Source organism: Hemiscyllium ocellatum, chromosome 39, assembly GCF_020745735.1.
Source record: "Hemiscyllium ocellatum isolate sHemOce1 chromosome 39, sHemOce1.pat.X.cur, whole genome shotgun sequence".
NCBI lineage: Eukaryota > Metazoa > Chordata > Chondrichthyes > Orectolobiformes > Hemiscylliidae > Hemiscyllium > Hemiscyllium ocellatum.
The window spans coordinates 42,346,357-42,367,829 of record NC_083439.1 but is presented as its reverse complement, the minus strand read 5'-3'; the positions used below and the strand labels follow the sequence as shown (position 1 = coordinate 42,367,829).

Sequence of the window (21,473 nt, the reverse complement as noted above, 5' to 3'; positions counted from 1 at the left end):
CACCTCTCAGTCTTTGACTCTCCAGAGAAAATAGCCCCAGCCTATTCAGCCCCTCCCTGTCGCCCAAATCCTCCAATCCTGGCAACGGTTTTGTTAATCTTGTCCAAACCTTTTCAAGTTTCACAACATCCTTCCCAGAACAGGGAAATTCAAACTGAAAACAGAATTCCAGAAGTGGCTTAACCAACGTCCTGTCCAGCCACAATATGACGTCCCAGCTTCTGTATTCAATGCATTGACCAATAACGGAGACCGTTAATGGAGTCCCATTTGCCAGCGGTTCACCCTTATCCCTCTAAAACCTCCCTCTTCATGTGCCCAATCAGATGCCTGATTCCAAGAACAGGAATATTGGAACTGAAAACAGAATTCCAGAAGACCTATAATCAGTGCCCTGTCCAGCCACAATATGACATCACAACAGCTGCATTCAATGCACTGACCAATAACGGGGAGCGTACCAAATGCTGCATTCACTACCCCGCCTCCCTGTGACTCTATTTTCAAGGAACTATGAACCTGCACTCCAAGGTCCCTTTGTTCAGCAACGCCCCTCAGGACTTTACCATTAAGTGTATAAGTCCTGCTCTGATTTGCCTTTTCAAAATACAACAGCTCACATTTATCTAAATTGAACTCCGTCTGCCATTCTTTGCTCCAATGGCCCATCTGATCAAGATCCTGTTGTATTCTGAGCTAACCTTCTTCACTGTCCATGACATCTCCAATTTTGGTGTCTTCTGTAAACCTACTGACCATACCTCATATATTCACATCCAAGTCATTTATTTAAGGGCCCAATATCCATCCTTGCAGCACATTGCTGCTCACAGACCTCCGGTCCGCAAAGCAACCCTCCATCATCCTCTGTCTCCTACTTTCAAGATAGTTTTGTAATGGCTTGCTCTCTCTGCATTCCATGTGATCTAACCCTGCTAACCAGTCTGCTTTGTGGAACCTTGTTGAATGTCCATATCAACAGCATTCACCGCCTTCCTTATTCAATTTTTTCGTCACTTCAAAATACTCACTCAAGTTAGTGAGACCCAATTGTGCATGTACAAAGCCACATTGACTCTACCTGATCATTTCTGTCCAGCTGCGCCTTCCTTGTTCGGTCCACACCCTCCCACCAACCCACGCTCCACACCCTTGACCCTCCCTTACCACCACGGGAGATGTAAAACATGCGGCCACACCTCCCTCTGACCTCTGTCCAAGACCCCAAAATGATCTTTTCACATCAGGCAGAGATTTGCCTGCACATCCCAAAACCTCATCTTCTGAATATGGGAAATTTAACATGGTTCATCCAACTAACCTACACATCTTTGGACTGTGGGAGCAAACTGGAACACCCGAAGGAAATCCTCACAGACACTGGGGAGAATGTGTCAACTCCAACACAGACAGTTGCCCGAGGCTGGAATCAAACCCAGGTCCCCGGTGCTGAGGAAGCAGCACTAACCACTGAGACACAATACTGTGGGATCTTTGATGCTGATGAGCTGCCCCACTGATACCTCACACTCACCCTGCCTCATTTCCTAAGAGGCAGTGATGATGGAGTGAAATTAGACAGTTAATTCAGAGACCCAGATAACGTTCTGGGGACAAGGGTTTGAATCCCATCACGGCAGATTTTGGAACGTGAATTCAATAAATATCTGGAAAAAATAATCTAGTGATGACAGGAATCCATTGTCAATTGTTGGAAAAACCAATGTGGCTCACTCATGACCTTTAGGGAAGGAAAATGCCATCCTTACCTGGTCTGGTCTGGTCTGCATGGGACTCAAGAGTCAACCACGTTGCTATAGGTCTTAACTGCCCACTGGGTAAACGCAGCAATAAATGCTGGCCGAGCCAGTGACAGCCTCATCCTGTGAATGAATAAAGAAAACAGGTCAGGTTTTGTTCCTTCTCTCGTAGGTACATCCTACAAACTCAATCAGAAACGTTCTCGTACACACTGAACAAATACCTTTCCATCCAAGCCCTTAACACTACAGCACTCTGAGGCTATGTTGGTAAAGTTAAAACCACTTATCATTGCATCCATATTATTCTTACAGATATCTGAGGTCTCCTGGTAAAATTGTGTCTCAATTCCCTGCTGACTATTGGGAGAGGGTCTATAACACAATCCCAGTAAGATGGTCATCCCTTTCTTATTTCTCAGTACCAACCAAATAACTTGCCTGGATGTACTCCCAGGAATATCCTCCCGAAGCCCAGCCATAATGTCATACTTAATCAAAAACACCTCTCCCACTGCGCTGTTGGTCCCTTTCTATCCTTACTATAGCATCTATACCCTGGAACATTAATCTGCTAGTCCTATCCATCCCTGAGTGATGCCTCTGTAATTGCTGTAATATCCCAGTCACATGTTCAAAACCATACCCTGAGCTCATCTGCCTTCCCCGTCAGGTCTCTTGCATTGAAATAAATGCAGTGCAACTGGTCCGTCCCACCTCATTCTGTGACTTGCTCTTGCCTGCCTTGACAGTCTGACCGGTGAACAGTACCAGCCTCAGACTCACCTCTTTTCTCACTATCTCTTTAGGTTTACCCCGACTCCCTCACTGGTTTAATGCCTCCCGAGTGGCACTAGCAAATCTCCCTGCTCATCAGGACCCCATGCTTTCCCCTTCCTATGCCATTGGTACCAATGTACAATGTCCTCCCACTGGTTATTCTCCCTTTTGAGAATATTCTGCTCCCTCTGTGAGACACTGGCACCAGGGCAGCACCACCCCATTCTGATGTCTCACTGTCAGCTGCAGAAATGGCAGACTGTGCCCCTGACTAAAGAGTCCCCCATCACTATCGATCGTGTGGAACTGGATATACCTCACATTATGTTAGAAGCCAGTCTCAGTACCAGTAACTTGGCTGTCAGTGCTGCATTCCCCTGAAAGTCTATTACCACCTACATTTTTCAAAACCGTGTACTTGTCTGAGATGGGGATAGCCAGTGGAGACTCCTGCAGTACCTACCTACCCCTCCTAGCTTTCCTGGAGGTAACCCATCTACCTGACTGTATCTGCAGTATCTTGCAATCCTGAGACGGCCACATATCACACCCCCCGGCTCCTGTTAACTCCTCACTGCCTTTAATCACTCCTCCACCAATCCATGCGATCCAATAGGATTTGCAATCACACTTCCTGCAGACATAATCATCAGGATCATTGAGACTCTCCCTAATCTCCCACATCCGACAGGAACAGCACACCACTCTACAACAGGCCATCTCTCCGCCTTAACAACCTACAGACCATGACAAAGACACAGTCTTACTTCTCAAAAAATACTGCCCTAGATTAGCAATGCTTACATTTCATATCTTAAACATTTAATCAAGAGACCCAAAGACATTAAAAAGAAATCCTCACCTTACTCACTACTGTAGATTTAATAAAATAAAACCGACTAAGATTGATATTTGAAGAGACTGAAACTCACTGAGCTGATCCCCGACTCTGAGTACTTCCAAGGGTGAGGTCTCTCTGAGGGCAGCTGGGAAATGTCACTGTTTCTCTTCTCTGCCCACCCCATTTCCAGAGAGGTTTTTAACATCACAGCAAGTCAGCTCAGAGAGGTCACTGCTTGGTTTTATTCACTGGGGGTTGCCTTTGCTGCCCAGACCAGTATTTATTGGCCACCTTCACTTGTCTTGGAGAAAGTGGTGGTTAACCGCCTCCCTGAAATGCTGCAGTCCATGTACACCACAGTGATGTTTGGACAACAATCCCCCTCCCCCCCACCCTCCCTGTCTCCGTAATCCCCCTCCGGCCCCACCACCCTCCCTGTCTCCGTAATCCCCCTCCGGCCCACCACCCTCCCTGTCTCCGTAATCCCCCTCCGGCCCCACCACCCTCCCTGTCTCCGTAATCCCCCTCCGGCCCCACCACCCTCCCTGTCTCCGTAATCCCCCTCCGGCCCCACCACCCTCCCTGTCTCCGTAATCCCCCTCCGGCTTCACCACCCTCCCTGTCTCCGTAATCCCCCTCCGGCTTCACCACCCTCCCTGTCTCTGTAATCCCCCTCCGCCTTCAGAAATTACATGTCCGTGGCATCAGATTTTTATTTAGATTCATTTTTGTTTAATAAACACCCCTCCCCCCAAAAAAAGTGAAATATTTCACTCCCAAACAAATTTCTGTTGATTAACCTTTTGGAGAGGCCGACACATGGACGTTGCACATTGTTCACGTAGAATGATGGAACTTTCTTTAAACATTGCTAAAAAGGGGAGGCAATGGCTTAATGGTATTCCTGCCAGATGAGTGACATGTGCAATGTTCCGAGGATTAGGGTTAGAATCCCAACATGGCTGTGCGGACATCAGAATCCAATACAATCTAGAGTGAAAAGGCGAATGATGACCATGAAACTATTGTCGATTGTCAGAAAACCCATCTGGTTCACTCATGTCCTGTAGGGAAGGAAACGGTCATCCTCACCTGGTCTGGCCTACATGTGACTCCAGACCCACAGCAATGTGGCCAGCTCTCAACTGCCCTCAGGAAAAATACATTAAACACTGTTAACAAATACTCCGCAGGAATCATTGAAAAACTGTCTGTTCCCTGAACTAAAACTGAGTTTCAGCTTCACCTTCTCCCTGTCTCCCCTCGCCCTGTTTACACCCAACTCCAAAACACTCTCATTGAGCCAAGCAGCCCTCACAGTGCAGCCCTGTCATTGTCTTTGTCTGCTCACCCCTACACTGCCCTTAGCCTCCTGTACTGTTCCAGTGTATCTCAATGGGAGCTCAGGGACAGCATCTCATCTTTCAATTCAGCCCTTTGTAACCCCAGAGTCAACATGGACCTCAGCAGTTTCTGAATGAACAGACCGTTGTCAGAATCTGGAACATTCCACCTGAAATGGTGCTGGAATTTGAGTCCAAAGGAGTTTAAATGGGAAGTTTGCAGCTAATTGAAAATATGAAGTTTACAGGTTAACATCATGAAGTGGGTGATTGTAAGATCTCTCAGATTTAGACCCAAAGAGACCAGGTGTAATTTGGATAAATCTGTGCTCCCTCTCAGGCCAATATCTCCTTCCTCAGCTGCAGGGCCCAGAACACAGCGCACACCCAAAGGGTGATCCAACCACGAATTTGTACATCTTTCTGCTAACAAAAATATTGGAGATATTTTCCCACAAACAGAACTGACAGACCTTTCTCCTTCCACATTTAAATGCCAATGATATTCAGATCCTGATGACTCCATTGACTGTAAAAACTTGCTTTTGAGATCCCAGCCTCAATTATTCTGATTTAATATCCTATGAAATGAATTCACAAAACAAAACTCACAGTCAGTGCAGGAAGAATAGTAAAGACATACTTTTTTCTTGGTATGTGCTTGATGTGTAAATGCCTCTCTTCAAATCGTACACAACCCCCATCCTTGGAAGAGGACATGCACCTCACTGTACCTTGCCCCCAATAAAGATGGCGGCCATATCCCAGGACCTATCACCGCCTGAGGGCTGCAGCCATTTTCCCATCTGCTGCAAACGCGGGAAAGAGTTTCTAATTCAGATTAACGACCCGCACAGAGTGTAATTAAAACTTCCCAGTCTAAAGTGACTCATTATCTCCCTGTCTCCAAGGCCACTCTCCCCTTCCCTGTTTGGGTGTCTCACATTCACCAACAGCCGAGTCACGTGACACTGCACAGGCGGAGTTACTGGTGACGTGTCATCCCACTGGCCACGCCCCTCATTCACTCCCATTGTTTGGATGACCAGCTGGTTCCACTTGGTCCACCAGTCCCACCCCCTTTTCCTATTGGTCCGAAGCTGCCATCAATCAGTTGGACCCCATTGTGAGGTCAGTGGTGGGATCCTCCCCCTGCCTGAATCAAACCTGGAAGGTGGATGGATGGGGTCAATCAGGAACAACAAGCAGGAGGTGCTGGGAAAGCTCAGCAGGTCTGGCAGCATCTGGGAACAGGAATCTGTCCAGTGGCCCTTCCTCAGAACCGATGGGAGCTGGGAAAATTAGAATCCTGACAGTGTGGAAACAGGCCATTCGGCCCAAAAAGTCCACAGCGTCCCTCCGAAGGGTATCCCACCCAGACCCATTCCCCTACCCTATTACTGTATATTTCTCCTGACTAATGCACCTCACCTACACATCCCTGAGCATTTTGGGAAATTTAGCTTGGCCAATTCAACTAACCTGCAGATCTTTGTACTGCAGGAGATATGGGTTAAAGAGTAAATAATAGGCAGGTACAGAACCCAAAGAGAGACCGGAACATTTGGAAAGACAAAGGAGTGGATTACGATCTGTCTGGGAGGGTGCATAGCTGTTAATGGAGGGGACAGGAACCTGTGTCTGGCAGCATCTCAGTGGAGGTGGCGGAAATGGCAGCTGATGATCTACGTTCTGCTGCAAAAACAGACCCCGAGCTTCCAGCTGCCTGTCACTTTAACACACGAGCCTGTTCCCTGGCCAACATCTCTGTCTCATGCTTACTGCAGTGTTCCAGTGAAGCCAGAACATACCAAATAGCCCAGTATTTCAAGGACTGCAATTTCCCCTCCCATGTGGTCAATACCATCCACTATATCTCCTCCACTTCCTGCACCTCTGCCTTTGAAACCCACACCTCCAACTGCAACAAGGATAGAACACCCCGCAAGCTCCCCCCCTCTCCACCACCAAGTCCTTACCTTTCACCCAGATACAACACATCATCCCCTGCCATTTCCACCAGCTACAATCAGACCACACCACCAGATTCTTAAGGGGTTTGACAGAATAAATACTGATGTGTCTGAGGGTAAATACTGAGAGGGGAGTCTGAAACCAGATTCTGAGTCAGTCACAGAATCAAGGTTCTGTTTCGGATTCATCAAGTTTAAGGCAACACAGACACGGGTAAGGGGTTTCAGTAGCAATGGAGCTGGGGTGAGGAGGAGACAAGCAACGTTTAAGAGATTGGAATTCCTGGTGTTTGGGATTGTGTAGATGTCTGATCAGTTGGTCAGCTTCGTGTCAGAAACAACTGCAATATTGTGAAGAGTGTAGTTCTGCTGCATAGTCCCAGTAAGGGAAAGGAATTTGTCAGGCAACAGGTTTAACCATTACAATGTTTCATTGGAGGAAACTGCACCTAATCGAGTAGTGGGAATGTGGTAAGCAGTTTGATAACTGAGTAACAGTGGAGTAATGGAGAGGGATGATGGGGAGGGAGAGCTGGGCATCGTCAGTGTACATGTGAAACCCAACATGGTGCTTTTGCACAATGTCACCTCCTGGCAGTATGTAGGGGAGATACAGGAGGGGCCAAGGATAGATCCATGAGGGACACCAAATGCAAGGAATTCAGAAAGGAAAGGGAGAGTGGAGATGGAGCAGGATGTTTCAACAACCGTGAGGTCAAATATTAATTTTTCACAGAATGGGGAGAGAAGGACATAACCAGAAAAGACAGAACAATGAACATTATCTGTGAATCGATGAGGGAGACTAATGAGGAGGAGGAGGAGGAGAAAAGAGAGTTGGAAACTCTATGGTTTAGTGAGATTAGGGTAAAGGGTCAAGATGAGCTCTGATAAGGCTTGACATGAGATTGGAGAAAGTTTGGACAAAAAGCGGGAACACCATGTGAGGCAGTTTGACTCAGTGGGAGGGAGGGAAGCAGCAGATCGGATTATCTCAGTCTTAGTGACAGAGAAACTCCATGTGCTCCAAACGTTTGTTGTTGGAGAGAAGGATGGAGGAGACAGGATGATGGACAGTGTTTCACAAAGAAACAAAACCTGGGTAAGTGATATTTAAAGTAAGTGAACAATGTATTTAACTTTTTTCCAAAATATTAAAATAAACGACTTAAATCCTAGTTCGAATCCCAACTTGGCAGATGGTGGAATCTGAATTCAAGAAAAAATAACTGGAATTAGGAATCTCCTAATCTCCATGGAACCATTGTCAATGGCGAAAAAAATCCTGCCAACCTGACAGTGGCCCAGCCAGCTACTCACTGTATTAATCACTGCAAAGTCTCAACAAAGGAATGAAACTGGATGGACCACTCGGTATCTAACAGTGCACCAGAAAATACAACCACAGAATCAGCCCACTCGATGGTGCAATGTCCTCCAGACTAACATCTGGAGTTTGGTGTCAAAATGTGGAGAGCTGTCTCACAGACCAATCGAGGAATTGCCGGACATACTCATACTCATGAAATCAACCCTTACAGACAATGCTGAAAATGTGTTGCTGGAAAAGCGCAGCAGGTCAGGCAGCATCCGAGGAGCAGGAAAATCGACGTTTCAAGCATGAGCCCTTCTTCAGGAGCCCTCTTACAGACAATGACCAGACACCACCATCACCATCCCTAGATATCGAGAGTGTGGTGATGGAAAAGCACAACAGGTCAGGCAGCATCCGAGGAGAAGGAGAATCGACGTTTCGAGCCTAAGCCCTTTATCAGCCTGACCTGCTGTGCTTTTCCAGCACCACACTCTCGACTCTGATCTCCAGCATCTGCAGTCTTCACTTTCTCCTGAAATCTCTGGATATATCCTGTCCCACCAGCAGGACAGACCAGGCAGAGGTGGTGGCACAGACAGGGAGGATTTGCCCTCGGAGTACTCAGCATTGACTCCGGACACCAGGAAATCTCATGGCTCCTGCTGATTACCACGTACCATCCTCCCTTGGCTGATGAATCACTTCTCCTTCATGTTGAACAACATTTGGAGGAAGCACTGAGGAAGTAAAATGGTGTCAAACGTACTCTGGGTACAGGATTTCAATGTCCACAATCGAGACTAGCTCTGCAACAGAATTACTGACTGAGCTGGTCAGGTCCTAAAGGATATAGCTGCTCAACTGAGTCTGCAGCGGGTGGTGAGGGAACCAACAAGAGGGAAAAACATACTTGATCTCATTGTTATGAATTGACCAGTGGCAGATACCGATACTGTCATGGACAGATGTAAGAGCGACCATCACACATTCCTTTTGGAGTCACAAGTTTTGGCTTAAAGTTGAGAAAAACCTCCATTGTGTTGAGTGACACTATCACCGTTCTAAATGGGACAGACTTTGAAGAGATGTAGGATCACAAACTGGATTTCTCGGAGGTACATCAACAGCAGCAGAACTGTACTCCAGCACAATCTGTAATCTCATGGGTTTGTAAATCCCGCTCTCACCCATCACAATGGACAGGAAAGGAGGGCATGCCAAGAGCAGCACCAGGCATACCTAAAAATGAAGTGCCAACCTGGTGAAGCTACCAAACAGGACCATCTGCATTTCAAACAGCATCAGCAGCAAGCAACAGAGCTAAGTGATCCCACAACCAATGGATCAGATCAGAGCTCTGCAGTTCTGCCACACCCAGTTGTGAGCAGTGATGGACAATAAAACAACTCACTGCAGGAAGCATCACAGATATCCCCACCCTTACTGATGGAGGGGCCTCACATATACAAGCACCAGATAAGATAACAGCATTTGCAGCAATCTGCAGCCAGAAGTGCAAAGTGGGATGATCTACCTCAGCCTTCTCCAGTGGTTTCCAACATCACAGATGTGAGTTTTAAGCCAGTTCTATTCAGTTTGAATAACATCAAGAAGTGGTTAAGTAGTGCAAAGGCTATCGGCACTGTCAATATTCTGGCAATAATACAGATGGCTTGTGCTTCAGAACTTGCCACCCACCAAGCCAAGTACCGCTCCAGCACTGGCATCTACTGACATTGTGGAACATTGCCCAGGGATGTTCAACACAAAAACACAGGACAATTCAACCCAGTCAATTTCCCTCTGTCAGTCCACACTCGATCAGCAGTAAAGAGATGGAAGATAGAAGATGTCATCAACAGGGCTACCAAGCAGCAGCTGCTCAGCAACAGCCAGCTGAGTGACACTCATTTTAGGCTCCACCAGAGCCACTCAGCTCCCGATTGTGTTACCGCCTGATTCACAACCTGACAACCAGCTGAATCCCAGAGGTGAGGTGAGAGTGACAGCCCAGTCCCACTCCAAGACTACTATTTCTAGCTGATTCTAACCTTGTCTCAGCTCATATACACTGATCCACCTTGTGTTATCTCCAGACTTCATTATCCAAACACACTCTTAGCCAGCTTCCCACATTCAACCTCCCTGTCATCTCAAGAAAATTTAAATCTCTGCTGCCCAAGTACTCCCTCGTACCAAAACTTGTTGATCCATCAAAAGGCTGCTATTCATAATCAACAACGTAGAGCCACAGAGATGTACAGCATGGAAACAGACCCTTCAATCCAACCTGTCCATGCCGAACAGATATTCCAACCCAATCTAGTCTCACCTGCCAGCATCCGGCCCACATCCCTCAATTTAAAATTCTCACCCTTGATGTAATTCCTGGTTGTGACCATCCCGAGCTCGCTGCATCACACACCCTTTGAGACCTCGACAACCCATTCTGTTCGAGACTCCCAATGATCTGTTAATTCATTACCTCACCTGTGTGGCTGCTTTTACAGTTGCCAAAGCAACAAGGTCTGAAAATCACAGCCAAAACCTCACAGGTCTGCTTTCCTCCTTTAAGACATTCCTCAAAACCTACTTATTTGGCAATGCTTTTGGTCAGCTGACCTAATATCATCCTTCTCTGGCCTGATGTCTAAAGTTCCCAATAATATTTTTGTGAAATTATAAGCAGGATAATGAAACTACAAACTGTTCTTGATTTGGACATTATCTTCAAATCATCACTGTTGCTGTAATGAATAATCTGTAATGTCTCTTACCCAACCACATTGTGGGAGCACCTTCACCACACAAACTGCAGCTGTACAAGAAAGTCAAACATCACCCTCTCCCCAGGCAACAGGGCTTTGGCATTAATCACTGGGATCTGTGGAAGGAGAAACACAGTTCATGTTTCAGGGAGTGTAAAACGGATTACAGGGAATGAAAATGATGCAGAATTTATAGTCAGAAATGGAAGGAAAATACACTTGCTCATTGGAAAAAAGAATTCTTGACTGTCAAAAATTTTCCAGAAAAAAAATTAATAAGCAGCACACGGTCAGGGGCTGGGCGGCAGTGAAAAATTAACGTATAAAAATGTCTGTAAAAGTAATAGTAAAATACACCCATTGTTCGAGACTGAGGAAGTTAGGCATTAACAAAGTGGTCATGAGGGAGCCCAGAGATGAAACAGAACAGTATAAGCTGTTATGATCCCACAGTCATAGAGATGTATAGCGCCGACACAGACTCTTCGGTCTAACTCATCCATGACAACCAGGTATCCGAACCTAATCTATTCCCATTTGCCAGCACTTGGCCCATATCCCTGTAAACGCTTACTCATCATATCATGTGTCTATTTAGACGCCTTTAACAAGTTTTATCTGTACTAGCCTCCACCACTTCCTCTGGCAGCTCATTCCACCCACTGCATGAGAGTTGTCCTTTTGGCCCCTTTGAAATTTTATCCGTTCATCCTAAAGCAATGCCTCTACTTCTGGACACCATCACTCCAAGGAAAACACCTTGTTCATTTACTCCATTCATGCCCCTCTTGATAGTATAAACCTCCATAACATCACAGCTCAGCCTATTGCACTCCAGGGAAAACAGCCCAGCCTCCAACCCCAAATCCTCCAACACTAACATTCTTGGAAGTCTTTTTTGAAACCTTTCAAGTTTCACAGCACCCTTCTGATAGGAGGCAGGCCAGAACTGCACACAATATTCCAAACGTGGCCTAACGAATGCCCTGTACAGCAACATGACCTCCCACATCCTGTACTCAATGCTCGAACCAATAAAGGAATATAAACTGAACACCTTCTTCACCATCCTATCTGCCTGCCACTTGACTTGCAAGAAACTATGAACCTGCAGTCCAAGGTCTCTTTGTTCCGCAAACGTCTCCAGGGCCTGGCCATTCAGTGTATAAGTCCTGCACTGATTTGCTTTTCCAAAATGCAGCACCTCACATTTATCTAAATTAAACCCCATCTGATCAATATCTCATTGTAATCTGAGGTAACCTTCTTCATTATCCACAATACCTCCAATTTTGTATGACCTGCAAACTCATTTCCGATACCAAATCATTTAAATGAATGACAAAACAAATCCAGAAATAAACATCCATTTCTGAGTTTGAATGTGCTCTGTAAATCCTGCCCAATGACTCTGTACCACAGAAAGGCTGCACATGCACCTGGCAGCGCCTTGCCCCCTACAAAGCTGGCAGTTCCACATGTATCCAGTGAATTCTTGCCCCGAATAAAGATGGTGACGCGTACACATGCCTGCAGCCACACTGAGGCAATTCCCCATTTACTGAAAACACGAGACTGGGACGTTACAAAATATGTGTTTTCCGATGCGCACATTGTGTTTGTAAAACCTCTCCGCTCACACAGAACCTCTCTCACCTCCTGTGGTTCCACAGACAGCCTTGATTTTTGCAGGTACCTATTCTCTGCCTGGTTACTCGTTTGTCCTTAGTGTGTTTGTACAATCACTTTGGATTCTCCTTAAACCTATTTCCTAAAGCTATCTCATATCCCCTTTTTGCCCTCCTGGTTTACCTCGAGTATACTCCTACTGCCCCTATACTCCTCTAGGGATTCTCACAAACACAGCTCTCTGTCCCTGCCAAATGCCTCCTTCATTTTCCTGACCAGGCCCTCAATTTCTTTCGACAGGCAGCATTCCCTACACCTACCAGCCTTGGCCTTAACAGGAACATACTGTCTATATACTTGCATTCTGGCAGGCCTGTGGAGGCAATAGCAGATGAGGACAGAGAAACAATCACTCCCAGTAAAGAGGCAATGTTGGGAAAGATAACAGCCTCAAGGTAGCTGGGTCTCCTGGCCCTGATGGAATGCATTCGAGGGACTAAAGGAGATGGGGGTGGGCTGGGGGGGGGGGAAGAATAACAAACTCGTGATAATTCACTAAAATTTGTTGGATTCTGGGATGGTTTTGACAGACTGGAAGCTGCAAATTGGTGCCACTATTTTTCAAAAAGGACCTGTTAGCTTAACTTCTGCAGTGGAGAAAATGCTTGAATCTCTCAAGGAAGTAGTGGTGAGATATCTGGGTAGAAATTGTCTCATTTCGCAGACACAGCATGGATTCATGAAAGGCAGGTCACGTTTAATGGATTTACTGGAATTATTTGAGGATATAATGAGCGCGTTGGACAAGGGGGAACCGGTGGATGTGGTGTACCTGGATTTCCAGAAGGTATTCGATACGTTGCCACACAAAAGGCTGCTTTATAAGGTAAAGATGCACAGCATTATGGGTAATTATAATTGATACAGGATCGGTTCACCACCAAAAAATATATAATGGGGATAAACGGGTGTTTGGATTAGTGTTGGCACTACAACTGTTCGCAATTTACACAGGTGTTTTGGAGTTGAGGACCAAGTGTACGGTGTCAGAGTTCACATTTGATACAAAGATGAGTAAAGCAATGTCTGCAGAGGCCACTGTCAGTCTGCACAGGGATACAGATCAATTAAGTGAGTGGGTAAGGATCTGGCAAATGGAGTTCAATGTTGGGATATGTGAGGTCATCCATTTGGGTCGGACTAACAGCAAACTGGATGATGAAATGGTGAAAACATGCAGCAGGCTGCTGTACAGAGGGAGCTGGGTGTCCTTGTGTATGAATCACAGGAAGCTGGTTTGCAGGTACAGCAGGTAATTAAGGCAGTGAAGGGAATATTGTCCTTCATTGCTAGAGGGATGGTTATGCTGCAGCTGTACAGGGGGCTGGGGAGGCCAAACCTGGAGTACTGTGTACAGGTTTGATCCCCTTACATTAGCAAGGATGTACTGGCACTAGAGGGAGTGCAGAGGAGGGTCACTAGTTTGAGTTGGGAGTTGAGAGGGTTGGTGTATGTGGAGAGATTGAGAAAACATGTTTTATACTCATTGTCATTTAGAAGAATGGGAGGTTGGATAGGAAACAAATAAAATTATGAGGGGAGGAGATAAGACAGAAGCAGGGAGGCTATTTCCACTGGGGACGGGTCCAACTCCAGAGCCTCAAAATAAGGGGGAGCAGATTTAGGACTGAGATCAGGAGGAGCTTCTTCAGCTAAAGGGTTGTGAATCTGTGGCGTTCCCTGCTGACTGCAGCATTTGAATGCCTTTCAGGCAAAATGTAGATTTGTGAACAGGAAAGGAATTAAGGGTTATGGTGGGAGATCGGGAATGTGGAGCTGAGGCCATGAAAAGATCAGCCCTGATCTTATTGAATGGCAGAGCAGGCTTTAGGGACCAGGTGAAAGTTCTTGCCTTGTGCCATCAAAATTGGCCTTTGTCCAGTTCAGAACCTTAACTTGTAGATCTGGTCTATTATTTTCTGTAACTATTTTAAAACTAGTAGAATTATCAGAGAATCCCAACAGTGTGGAAGCAGGTCATTCAGCCCATCACATTGATACTGACCCTGAGAGCCTCCTCACCTCCCCAAGTAACATTGCATTTCCCAGGGCCACCCAACTTACACATCCCTGAACATTATGGACAATTCAGCCTGGACAATCCACCCAACCTGCACATCCCTGAACACTGGACAATTCAGCCTGGATAATCCAACCTATCCTGCACAACTTTGGACTGTGGAAGGAAACCAGAGAACCCAGACGAAATCCATGCAGAATACCCCAATAAGGTGGTCATCCCTTTCTTATTTCCCAGTTCCAACGAACTAACTTCAATGGGCGTACTCCCAGCAATATCTTCCCTAAGCAAAAACATAATGCTATCCTGAATCAAAAATGCTACTCCCCCTCCTCTCTTGTCCCCCTTTCTATTCTTCCTATAGCATCTATACCCTGGAACATTAAGCTGCCAGTCCTATCCATCCCTGAGTGATACCTCTGTAGTTGCTATAATATCCCAGTGCCATGTTCAAAACCATACCCTGAGCTCATCTGCCTTCCCTGTCAGGCCTCTTCTATTGAAGTAAATGCAGTGCAACTGCTCAGTCCGACTTCATTCTGTGCCTTGCCCTTGCCTGCCTTGACTATTTGACTTCTGAACTGTACCAGTCTCAGACATACTCTTTCCTCACTATCTTATTGGGTTTACACCCACTCCCTCACTGGTTTAATGCCTCCCGAGTATCACTAATATCTCCCTGTCTGGATGTTAACACCTTCCAATTCAGGTACAATCCATCCTTCTTATGCAGGTCAACTCTACTCCAGAGGAGATCACAATGATCCAAAAAAATGTGAATCCTTTTCCCCTGCACCAGCTCCTTAGCCACTCATCCAGCATCTCCTCCTCCTCTGTAATATGGACATTTTTCAGGATGTCACCATTTATTTCCCCACATTCTATATCTCCCATGTACTTCTTCACAGTAAACACTGATGCAAAACACTGGTTTCCTATCTCGCCCATCGCCTGCAGCTCCACACAATGGCTGTCTTGCTGATCTTGGAGGGTCTCTATTTTCTCCCTAGTTAGCCTTTTTTTCTTCATGTATTTATAGAAGCCCTTCAGATTATTCTTAAACCTATTCACCAAAGCTATCTCACGTCCCTTTTTTGCCTCCTGATTTCCCTCTGAATTATACCCCTACTGCCTTTATACTCAATTTTTTTGGATTGGAATAAATGCAAAATATAACAACCTGACAAAACAGACGAGGGCAGGACTTACTCTCAATAAAGGTAGGGCCTTGAGTAGTGATATGGGAACAGAGAGACCGAGGGCTTCACATCTTTGAAGTTTGTGTGACATGTAGACAGGGTGGTTAATAAGGTGCTAAGCACACTTACCTACATTGTTCAGACCTTGGAGTACAGGAGTTGGGACGTTATGTTGAGGATGTACAAGATGTGGGGGAGGCCTCTTCTGGAATACTCTGTCCAGTTCTGGTTGTGCTGTTATAGGAAGGATATTATTAAATTGGAGCAGGTTCAGAAGAGATTTACCAGCATGTTGCCATGAATGGAGGGATTGTGTTCTAAGGAGAGGCTGGATAGGCTGGGAATTTTTTCACTGGCGTGCACGAGGTTGAGGCGTGAGCTTATTAGAGGTTTATAAAATTAGAAAGAGTGTAGACAGGGTGAATAGCCGGGGGAGGGGGATTCAAAACTCGGGTGCATTCATTTTGAGAAGAAATGAGAAAGATTTGAGAAAATACATGAAGGTTTTAATAAAAAAGATACACGTGTGGAATGAACTTCCAGAGGAAGTGGTAGCTGTGAATACAATTACAATGTTTAAAAGACATTCAGATACGTACATAAATAGGAAATATTTGGATGGATGTGGACCAAGCGGAGGCAGGTACAATTAGTTCAGTTTGGAATTATGGTCGGCATGGACTGGTTGGACCACAGGGCCTGTTTCCTTGCTGTATAACATTATGACTCTAATCCTCACGATCCCTAAATTCCTCCATCCTCAACTCACCTGATCATTGTCACCTAAACCATCCTCACAACTCTTCCTTATTTATATAATTCCTCACTAGCCACAGAACGCTCCCTATCTCATGTCCTCCAGTTTCTCAAATCTCTGCGATATGTGCCTTTCTTTAGTTCCAACCTTGAGGATGCCTCATTCACTCCGATTGGTTGGAGGACAAACTCGTACGACCTGGTCCTCCAGTACTGCCCTCTGGCCCTATTGGCCTGCGCTGACATCACTCACCTCACAATGGGCCCCGGATGATTGGTGGGATCCTCCCTCTCTCTGCTCTGGGATGAGCTTCATCATTCACAGTGAATGGGACAGTATCACAGAGCACAGGGGCTGGGGGCTATTCAGCCCATTGGGGCTGTACTCTCTCCCTCTAGAAATGCTGCAAATCTGTCCCAATTCCCTTCCCATTTGCCCATAGCCCCCAAATCTTCCCTTAAAAGGTAAAATTCCAAATCTGTTTATGAATAACTGCTGAGTCTGTCCAGCTGCCGTTCAGACTATTCCAGATGCTCAGAACTTACTGAAGAACATAATGTTCACATATTCACTTATTATTTGCCAATTACCTGAAAATAGTTACTAAAATTGTGACATTGTTAACAATTCCCCTCTCTCTGAAAATTAAATATCTTAGAAACAAATTTGCAGCTGATCAAAATCACTGCTTAACCTTCTCAGCTCCAAGAACAATTATCTGTGCTTCTGCTAGCTCTCCACAAAAGAGGAACACATCTTATTTTCATTTATTAGTGTCATAGAGATGTACAGCACAGAAACAGACCTTTGGTCCAATTTGTCCATGCCAACTAGGAATCCTCAACAACTGGAGCCCCATTTGCCAGCGATTGGTCCGTATCACTTGAAACCCTTCCTATCCATGTACCCAATCAGATGCCTTTCAAATGTTGTAATTGTATCAGCCTCCACTACTTCATCTGGCAGCTCATTCCACACACACACCACACACAGCTTGAAAACTTTGCCCCTTAGATCCGTTTTAAATCTTTGCCCTCTCAACTTAAGCCCATGCGATTGTTTTGAACCCACCTAACTGGGGGGAAAAGATCCTGGCTGTTCACCGTATCCATGCCCCTCATGATTTTATAAATCCCCATGAAGTCACCTCTCAGTCTTTGACTCACCAGGGAAATTAACCCTGGCCTATTCAGCCTCTCCCTGTAGCCCAAATCCTCCAATCCTAGGAAAGTCTTTGTAAATCTTGTCTGAACTCTTTCAAGATTCACAACATCCTTCCCAGAACAGGGGATTTCGAACTTAAAATAGAATTCCTGAAATGGCTTAATCAATGTCCTGTCCAGCCACAATTTGACGTCCCAGCTTCTGTACTCAATGCATTGACCAATAAATATAAGCATACCAAACCCCACCTTCACTAGCCTGCCTATCTATGACTGTACTTTCAAGAAACAATGAACCTGCACTCCATGGTCTCTATGTTCAGCAACATTCCCAGGACTTTACCATTAAGTGTATAAGTCCTGCCCTGATTTGCCTTTCCAAAATCCAACAGCTTACATTTGTCTCAATTGAACCCAGTCTGCCATTCCTCGCCCCAATGGCCCATCTGGTCAAGATCCTGTTGCATTCTGAACTAACCTGCTTCATTGTCCACTACACCTCCAATTTTGGTGTCTTCTGTAAACCTACTGACCATATCTCATATTCACATCCAAGTAAATTATTTGAGGACCCAATATCCATTCCTGCAACACGCTGCTGCTCACAGCCCTCCAGTCCACAAATCAACCCTCTGCACCACTCTCTGCCTCCTACCTTCAAGCCAGTTTTGTATCCAAATGGCTAGTTCTCTCAACATTTCATGTTATCTAACCTTGCTAACCAGTCTGCTTTGTGGAACATCGTTCAGTGTCCATATAGACAACATTCTCAATCTGCCTTCATCAATCATCTTTGTCACATCTTCAAAAAAAAATCTCAATCAAGTTAGAGAGAGAATTTCCCACACACAAAGCCATGCTATCTATCCCTAACCATTCCTCGTCTTTCCAAATACATGTAAATCCTGTCCCTCAGAATCCATTCCAACAACTTGCCTGCCACTGACTTCAGGCTCACTGTTTTCTTGTTCCCTGGCCTTTCCTTACCACCTTTTTAAATAATGGCACATGCCTTCCAGCACCTCACCTGTCACCAATGACAATATAAATATCTCAGGGAGGGGCACTGCCATCACTTTCCTAACTTTCCACAAATGTCTGGGATACACCATAACAGGTCCCAGGGATTTATCCACCTCGATATGATTCAACACATCCAGTACTACCTCCTCTGTAATATGGTCAGGAGGCAGGCAGCAGTGGACAATTCATTTACTGAAAGGTCTGTGAATGTAATAGTAAAATACTAAACAGAGCAAAAATACACTCAGAGACTGAGGAAGCTAGATAGTGAACAAGTGGACAACAAGGTGCTCAGAGGCGAATCGGAGCAGTTTTATGATCCCACAGTCAGAGATGTCTAGCACCGAAACAGACTCTTCAGTACAACCCATCTATGCCAACCAAATATTCGAACCTAATCTATTCCCATTTGCCAGCACTTGGCCGGCATCCCTCTGAACCCTTCCTATTCAACTGCCTTTGAAATGTTACAATTTTTGTTGCCCTTTAGGTCCCTGTTGAATTTTCCCCTCTCACCCTTAACCTATATCCTCTAGTTCTGGGCTCCACCACCCCAGGGTAAACACCTTGTCTATTTACGCTATCCATGCCCCTCACGATTATATAAATCTCTTCAAAATTACACCTCAGCCTATGACACTCCAGGGAAAATGGCCCCAGTCCCTATTATGCCTCTCCCTGCAACTCAAATCCTCCAACCCTGGCAACATCCTTGAAAATCAATTCTCAAACCTTTCAAGTTTCAGTGCCTCCTTCTGATAATAGGGAGACCAGAATTGCACACAATATTCCAAAAGTGGCCTAACCAATGTCCTGTCCAGCTCCTGTACTCAACGCTCTGACCAACAAAGGGAAGCATACCAAATGTCTTCTTCACTGTCTTATCGACCTGTGACTCTACTTTCAAGGAACTGTGAACCTGCATTCCAAGGTCTCTTTGTTCAGCAAGACTCTCCAAGGCCTTACAATTCAGTGTGTGAGTCCTGCTCGGATTTGCTTTTCTAAAATGCAGCACCTCACATTTATCTAAATTAAACCCTATCTGCCACTCCCCAGCCCATTGGCCCATCTGATCAATATCCCATTGTATTCTGAGACAACCTTTATCACTGACCACAATACCAACAATTTTGGTGTCACCTGCAAACTTACTAACTGTACCGCCTCTATTCACATCCAAATCATTTAAACGAATGACGAAACAAATCCAGAAAAAATATCCATTTCTCTGGGTGTGAATGTGCTCTGTGTAAATCCTGCCCCATGACTCTCCATCAGGGAGAGCTGCACATACTCCCCTCTGAACTTTGCCCCCTACAAAGATGGCGGCTGCACGTGTCCAGTGAATCGTTGCCCCGAATAAAGATGGCGGCACTGACTCGAGTCAATCGCGAAATGAGGCATTTTCCGGTTCACTGCAAAAACGAGACTGTAAATTTCAAATTTGTCATTTCCGATGTGCACCAAATGTTCGCAAAACCTCTCAGCCCAGACCAACACCATTTCCCTCCCGCTTGCTGCTGTTTATTACTTTCCTTACCGACAGCTCTCCGCCCGCACAGCCGCGCTGTCCGCGAGGATGATCACGTGGTATAGTCAAGTCCCGCCTCTCATTCACTCTGATTGGTCGAAAGGCCAACCGCCTCGCCAGGTCCTCCAGCCCCGCCCCTGTCCTTCCATTGGTCCACCGCTGACATCAATCATCCTGGGACTATTGTTGGCTGGAGCATGCGCACTGCTTCCTGGCTTTTGTTGCTGTTCATAAGTTACAAGAGTGAGGGACAAAGTTAAAAACACACAACCACCTGATGAAGCAGCAGCAGCGCTAGTGCTTCCAAATAAACCTGTTGGACTATAACCTGGTGTTCTGTGAATTTTAATTTTGTCCATCCTAATCCAACACCAGCACCTCCAAGTCACGAGTGAGGGAAAATATAGGAACAGGAGAAGGCCACCTGCCCTTTGAGCTTGCTCTGCCATTCAATAAGATCATGGCTGATCACTTCGTGGACACAGAACCATTTACCCATGTTCTCACCGTATTCTTTAATTAATTATTCTGTTTTGAAAAAAAAGCTACCTTAGCTTTAAAAACGTTTACTGAACAAACATCAACTACTTCCCTGGGCAATGAATTCCATTGAGGTTAAGAAGTTCCTTCTCAATTCAGTCCTAAATTTGCTGCCTCTAATCTTGAGCTGATGCCCTCTTGTCCTAGATTCACCTGCCAGTGGAAACATCCTCTCTACTTCTATTTTATCCATTTCATTCATTATTTTATATGTTTCCATTCTTCTGAATTCCAATGAATATAATCCCAATCTACTCCGTCTCTGTTAAGCCAACCCCCTCAACTCTGGAATCAACCTAGTTAATCTCCTCTGCACCCCTCTCGTGCCAGTACATCCTTTCTCAACTAAGGAGATAACAACTACATGGAGTACTCCAGGTGTGGCCTCACCAGCACCCAATACAGCTGGAACATAACATCTGCTTTTAAGCACAATCCCTTCAGCATAGAAGGACAAAATTGCATTTGCCTTCAGAATTGATTGTTATACCTGGTGACCAACCTCATGCAGTAGGATACTCAGGTGCCTCTGCTTAGCAAAAATGCAACTTTTTAAAATTCAATTAATAATCTCTTTTTAATGTTACTCCACCCAAACAGTATGACATTACATTATGAACATTATATTCCATATGACCGACCATTGCCCACTCACTCAATGTATCTATGTTCCTCTGCAAAGTTCCACAGTCCTGCGCACACTTTGTCCTGCTACTCATCATCGTGTCATAAGCAAACTTTAACACCCTAAATGTGGTCCCCAACTCCAAA

The 21,473-nt window shown here is 45.5% G+C and overlaps 1 long non-coding RNA gene across 4 annotated transcripts in view; it reads right to left on the bottom strand.

Moving 5' to 3' along the window:
* The window catches only part of LOC132834333 (uncharacterized), a 33,221-nt gene extending 13,002 nt beyond the window's left edge, over window positions 1-20,219 (bottom strand). For 2 of the 4 annotated variants that reach the window (XR_009647177.1, XR_009647174.1), the window contains exons 1-4: window positions 20,172-20,219; window positions 15,818-15,922; window positions 10,790-10,896; window positions 1,770-1,883 (exon numbers count right to left, since the gene is read on the bottom strand). This is a non-coding gene — a long non-coding RNA (uncharacterized LOC132834333). The remainder of the gene's footprint in view (window positions 1-1,769; window positions 1,884-10,789; window positions 10,897-15,817; window positions 15,923-20,171) is intronic. The other 2 variants (XR_009647176.1, XR_009647175.1) reach the window with 2 other exon arrangements.
* Between the last annotated feature and the right edge of the window lie 1,254 nt (window positions 20,220-21,473).